Genomic DNA, 7,138 nt, shown 5'->3' with positions numbered 1-7,138 from the left:
TTGTCCATATTTCACCCAGCGCTGGGTTGTATTTAACCCAGCAATTGGGTTGTTTTGACTCAGCGGTTGAGTGAAATGTTTAAACCAACCTTCTGGGTCAAAAGAACCCAATAGCTGGGTTTGTCCATATTTCACCCAGCACTGGGTTGTATTTAACCCAGCATTTTTTAGAGCATAGGCTCTGGTTTTACCCATCTGAGAAGTATTTCATCTTTTAAGCTCTATGATTTCAGAAGCAGCTGTTATTGTTTCTGGAACATTACCCATTCAAGTGCTCATGGGTGTAAAATGGGAACGGTCCGCTCGGATGCCTTCATCTGCACTACACCAATGATGCTGATTTTCTGACTGATTGCATGAGTAACCCAGCTGTAATTCAGAGCAGCAAGGCTGTAGGTTTGATTTTGGCATTGGTGGGGGCATAACAGGAGACAACAGACATTTAATTGTTTGATCAAAATTATTGCTAGGGACAATTTAGTAGTGGCTGGATATTGGTAGGGACATATCATAACGTCTCTACTAAATGTTACACCCTTGCAGAGCAGTGTTATTTTAGTGTCATTGATACTTTTATAGTTTTTGTAAATTTTTTATTTTATTTTATATTTTCTGTTTTCACTTTAGTTTTAAAAAATGTCTATATAGTTTCTATTCATTTTTATTTATTTGTTTTATTTAGTTTTAGTTATTTCAGTACTTAATAAGTTTTTTTTATATTATTTATAAATAAAATCTAATATAAAATACATATTTTATTTTCATTAAGTTAATGCTTATTTTGTTTTTTTAGCTTTTTCTTTTTAAGTTTTAAGTTTTAGTTTTAGTTAGTATAATAACCCTATCTCAGAGACCAAAAAATGAAGTATTTTATAATTTATATAATTATTATTTTTTTAATATGCCTTTTTCACCCCATTTTATCAGCTGTATCACACATTGCATGGCTCTTAAGGATTTATTCGGATCACTAACCCTATGATGCTTGACCTGAGGTATGCTCGTCCAGCCTGTCCATAGACTGCTGTGTGAAGTCTTGTGTGTTTTTGCTGTAGTGGTTGTGTCATGTTCACTAACGGTGAACTACGCTGGGCTCGTGTTCTGTTTGCTCAATCTCACTCTCTGCATGTGCTGGAGATGCTGGATAATATAACAGAAGACGTCCCACTGCACCTGCGACTGATGCTTTCACAGCCCTCCTCCAACATCTACTGTTAGAAGACAGAGAGAGAAATGTGTTATTATTACTCTTTACAGCTTTCCTTTAGTGTTCAGTTTGATTAAGAGACAGTGAGCAAGCTGTCTAGAAATCAGTCAATTTATTTTATTTTATTTGGCCATTTTTCCTACATAAAAAGTTTACAGCTGTGTTCTTTTTTGTAACTATTCAATGCTATTTCTTATGTTATCAAACATTTTTTTCATAAAACTGAATTAAAATGGCAAAATAATCATATTTATTTCTGAGATAACTCGATAAATTAAATATGCAACTTAAAGAGATTAGCAAGCTGTTTAGAAATCAGTGAAAGGAAAAGATACATTTTTATTATAATTTTTAATTATATTTTATTCTAAATTTTATTTTATTTTTTAGCTTGTGTGTCCTATTTAGTTTACATCTGCTTTAATTTGAGCAATTTAACATTTTGATATTTGAATATAATTTGATGTAAAATTTGATTAATTTAATTTAATTTAATTTAGCATATAAATAAGTGACCAAACCAAGCATTGAATACATTTTATTTTATTTTTTATTGTTTAGCCTGTCTGTCATATTCTGTTTACAGCTACTTTAATTTTAGCAATTTAACATTTCATATTTGAATATAATTTGATGCAAAATTGGATTAAAAATGCAAAATAGTCATATTTATGTCTGAGATGAGATCTCGCTAAATTAATATTTAATTTAAGTTAAGTTAATTTATTTAGTTTAGTTTAGTTTTTTTGTTTAGCCTGTCATATTCTGTTTACATTTAGTTTAATTTGAGCATTTTAACATTTCATTTGGCATAAAAAGAAGTGACCAAACCAAGCCTTGTGTACTTATGAACATTTGCACCTCAGTGGTTACAATTGCTAGTTGTCATTGATTAGCTGAGTAAGCTCAGGTTTATTGATCTCCGAGTGGTTGGTTTAAATATAGCCTGGGATTCAAATGCCTCTGCATCAGCTGAAGTGATTCACACCAATGTATTTCTTCCATTACAGCCTTCCCACAACAAACAATCAACGAACAATGAATGTTTCATTAATACAATCAATATAATTTAATGATAAACCTTGAGAAGTCAGATGTGAGATGCACTAATGCAAGTGATTTCAAGACTAATGTTATTTTACGTTACATTTATGTTATTAGAAGATGTGTTCTGCTAATTCTCCAAATCTGATGCTTCTTTGTTCTTTGCAGACACAAAACAAGATAGACACTTCTGAAGGAGATTAAAGATGGAGACAAAGCACCTTCCAAAAAGACAAATGAAATAGCTCAATGTAAGAGGATTCTGCGCAGATTAGGACAGGAACACATAAGGTGAGATATGTTTTGTCAGATTGGTGTCAAGCCCATCCTGGCGTAGAATCAACCTGCAACGTAATTCCATCACCTCTCAGCAGCCAGAGGCTGAATTTCATTCTTCTTAACCCAAAACCTGAAGTACTATGTGTGTTAAAGCAGTTGTCTCTAATGCATTTGTGCGCTATCACATGTCTGACTCGCATATGCAATTATCAGTGTGTTTCTGTTCTCAAACTGAATGACCTCATAACCCTGTGAGAGATAATATAACATGATTATTTTATGAAATGTCTTTAGTGAATTTCCACTTTTGTTTTTCAGGCAGAACAGTCAACATCTTAAACTTGCTGATGTAGCTCTTCTCAAAAATGCAGTTTTTCCTTTAAAGTTTACAGCAGCTTTATTTTTTTTAGGCCTATTTAACTACTTTTATTTGATTTGATTAGAACTGTGACAGTATGCAAAATGTCTGCATGCATAGAAAGTGTTACACTGCAACGATCCCAGAAACAATATGATTTTAATATCTCTGTCTTGAATGCATTTATTTGCACTGTCAAAAGTAGATATTATTACATGAATTTAAACTGCAAAATAACTATTGATGCTCTTACATTTTAACTGGACATCAGTCACTGAATAAAACGAGTAACGTAGTGAGTTCATGTGTAAGTGTGAAGTTTTTGATGTTGCATATGCTACACACTGCTTCTATATATATTACATATATATATATATATATATATACACACACACACACACACACACACATATATATATATATATATATATATATATAAACTCTATGTTTCAAAATCCACCAGATTTGGGAAAGTATGCTGTTTTCTGTGAATGTGCGAGACTTCTGACTCATTAGGTAAATTAATAGAACAACAAAGTGCAGTAAAATTTAAAACCATTTGCGTTACAAACCAGCGTGTTAAATTAAAATAATTTGATAACAAATACCAGTTTGCAATATCAAGCAGCATCAGTGCAAACACGTTAATCGTCGCCATCTGGTGTTCATATTAAGTATTTCGCATAGTTATTATCAATCATCAAGCAACAATGATGTCTTGCTGATGTCCAAAAAATGACTTTTTAATTGCAGAACTGCGATCCAGTGTAGATTATGGTCAAGTGATGAGGCAGAAATATATTGTTATAACATTTTAAGAATTGTATGGGGAAGATACACAATTACAACGTCTGTGGGGCGTGAAGGAAAAGTAATGTAACTAATTACTGTTGCCAGAAAGTAATAAATAAAGTAATAATATTACTTTTGAAAGGAGTAACTAGTAACGAGTAATAAATGACATTTTTGGATTAACGAGCCCAGCACTGGTGAGGATCATATCAGAAGTCTGGATCCTCTGAAGTGTCCTTCTGTGTCGCATGATCAGGTATTAATAGAAGACCTGTGACTTAAATAGCCTAGTATGCAGTCAATGCGATGCCCCCCAAACATACTGAGAACACAAACACAGCACTTGCCATCAGAAAAGGCTAACGTGGAAATAAAATGCCTAATATTTAGGATAAAATGAAATTTTAGCACAGCTAAAGAGAGTTGGTGTATATCTGAAGCTGGTTTTTATATTTAGTCAGACACGCAAAATGAACGAATCACGCTCTGTGATGATATTGACAGACTTTGATACACATTATCATAGATTAAAGCATTTAAACAACATGTTTATTTTCTCGTGTTCACTTTTAGACTTGCACGTGGTGTTATTTACAGTTTGCAGTCACGTGACAGTCAGATAGTTGGCGTGCAGGTCACGTGATGGCTTTTCATAAAAGATTTGTCCATAATCAGTATCCACTAAGACACTGTGATGGATTTGGACCCATCTGGAGGGGGTTGTTTGGGACAGGATGTGGTCTCCTGCAGCGCCGCAAACAAGCAGAGGTCAGGAGCTCTTTCTCCGGTGAACCTTTCATTTCAAGAAGTTCAGATTCATTTGTGCTGCTGCTGCTTATATGAAATATTCTGTATTTTTGTCTGCAGGATCATTCAGATCACCCCTGAGAGAGAGAAGATATTCAATGCAATAAAGCATGGCATGAATGTGTCAATCACACAATGACAGAAACAGAGGCAAAAAGATATTTTATGTTGTTTCAGGACTGTGAAGTTTTTTAAATTGTATATTTTATTGATATTTGGATTTTTTTTAACAATATTTTCACGACAAATATGAACATTTTCACCCATTTTCTCATTAGTGCAATGCAGTCAGATGTTTTACTTATTATTATTATATTAATATGTTTAATTCTTCTTATGTTCTTAATGGAGATTATTACAGTCACTTGTTCTGCATTATATATAAGAACATTATGTTTTTAGTTATTTTATTTTTATTTTTATTAAAATCAGATGAAATCAAAGCAGTACAACAAATACTTCCATAATTGTTTTCTTAAAGTAATGCATTTTTTTCGTATTGTAACAATATTTTTCTTTTCATTTGAAAATTACAAGTAATTAAGCAAATTTCCCCCTAATTCTCTTTGTAATGTGATTAAAAATACTAGAATATATTTTTACATTTTAATTTAAATGAGATGAAATTAAAGTAGTACAACAAATTCTACAACTTGTAAAAACTACAAAAAAAAAGATTATTCTTAATTTTTCAAAATGATCCTTTTCTTTAAGAAAAATATAATAGATTTTTTCGTCTTATTTATATGAGTGAAATATGACCTAGATATGTTTCGCATGAATATATTATTAATTACAATGATTATCATTATCATTTTTAGCAGTCCCTTCTAAAAACACTTCATTAATTTCATGCTGTACAAGGTTTCTGGTTTATGCTAGTTTGTGCCGGTTTGGTGCTGGTCTAGCAGTTGTACTATACCCACAGCATATGAAGTTCTCCAGTATAATTCAGCTGCTTCAGCTATAGTTAAGTAGCTTCTGTTTGCTCATGTCATCTCTGGATGTGTTATCAGGTGATGAAAAGTCCCTCCGGAAGCTGACTGTCCATCAGCGAGCTTTCTCTGAAGAGGACAACACTACATCTCCTTACACGAGGGGCCATACAGAACAACCAGAACATCCTTGAGATCACATTTACCGGTCTGTCATGAGGATCCACATTGTTTCTCATCACCATTGTTGATCTTATGTGTCTAGACTGCAGTGACTGTGATTTCATCTGTTCATCAGCGTCTCCTGAGGATGCCAAGCACAGAAAGACTCATCGAGGTAAGACGTGTCTCTTCTTAGCGGTGGAGAAAGATCTTTTGGACAACGCGTGTCTCCTGCTGGACCACGGCAGCAGTCTGGATGCTCTGGATAAGGAGGAATTTTTTAATAACAAAATGTATTGCTATGTATTTATTTACATTTTTAATTAATTTAAATCAAACCCTGATGCTGGTGTCTAGACTTTTCTCAAATGTGAGCTGCCATTAAGATTTCAAACAGTGTTATTTTAGTATAATTCAGACACTATTATTGTTTTATTAATATTTTGAATTAATTTTTATTTTTGTTTTCTTAAATCAGTGTTAATTTAGTATAATTCAGACACTATTATTGTTTTATTAATATTTTGAATTAATTTTTATTTTTGTTTTCTTAAATCAGTGTTAATTTAGTATAATTCAGACACTATTATTGTTTTATTAATATTTTGAATTAATGTTTATTTTTGTTTTCTATTTTAATTTAAATGTAAAATAAAACTTTGCATTTTAAGATGGCAAAAATGTTATTTTTTTCAAATGTCTATATAGTTTTTTATCATTTTTATTTCAGTTTTAGTTATTCAAGCACATAAAGTTAAACTAAATGCAAATGAAAAATGTTGCCTTGGCAATTAGTTGAAATAAAATAAATTCATGTTTTTTAAAATCCATTTCAAGTAACACAAATATGTATTTATGCATGTATGTTTTAGTTTTTGTTTTAATTTCAGTGAACCATAATAACCCTGGAAATATATTTATCAAAATTTAGATTCAAATATGTAAAATCTACAGGTTATTAGCATAACACTAATAAAGTGGGACACATGAAATTGTCAACAATTTAGCAAAATTTATGAAAATTAATAAGAAAGTATTAATAAAATCACCTGCACCCCACAGAAATTGGTGACATCCATTGTTGCAACAGACATAAAGTTGGAGAATGTATAATTTTCTTAAAACAGAATAAAATATGTATTCTTTTAAACAAATTAAACTCTACATGTTCAATAAAATCTACATTCAGAATAAAACCACTTTATTTGTGTTAAAAATGTAAATATTGTTGCAATTATATAGAAAAATACTTTGAACTCAATAGAAAGTTTGTTCTAAAACAAAAATGCAACTTTTAACAGTGGACATTTTTTTCACCTTACAGAATACAAACATTTTATGATTTGTTGGTATTTCAACAGTTGTACCGGTAGATGGACATCAATAGCCACCAAAAAATAAGCCACAGCCATAAGAAACAACCACTACGACATGACGACTGAAGCAGGGTTATTATAGTAATGAAAAGTAAAATTAAAACCAAAGAAATAAAATAAATTAAATATAAAAAACTTTAACTTTTTGTTTTGTATTTCAGCTAGTTGCCAAAAGTTA

This window comes from Sinocyclocheilus anshuiensis, unplaced genomic scaffold, assembly GCF_001515605.1.
Source record: "Sinocyclocheilus anshuiensis isolate Anshui unplaced genomic scaffold, SAMN03320099.WGS_v1.1 scaffold147, whole genome shotgun sequence".
Taxonomy (NCBI): Eukaryota; Metazoa; Chordata; class Actinopteri; order Cypriniformes; family Cyprinidae; genus Sinocyclocheilus; species Sinocyclocheilus anshuiensis.
The sequence above is the reverse complement of the archived record's forward strand: the minus strand, read 5'-3'. Positions refer to the sequence as shown.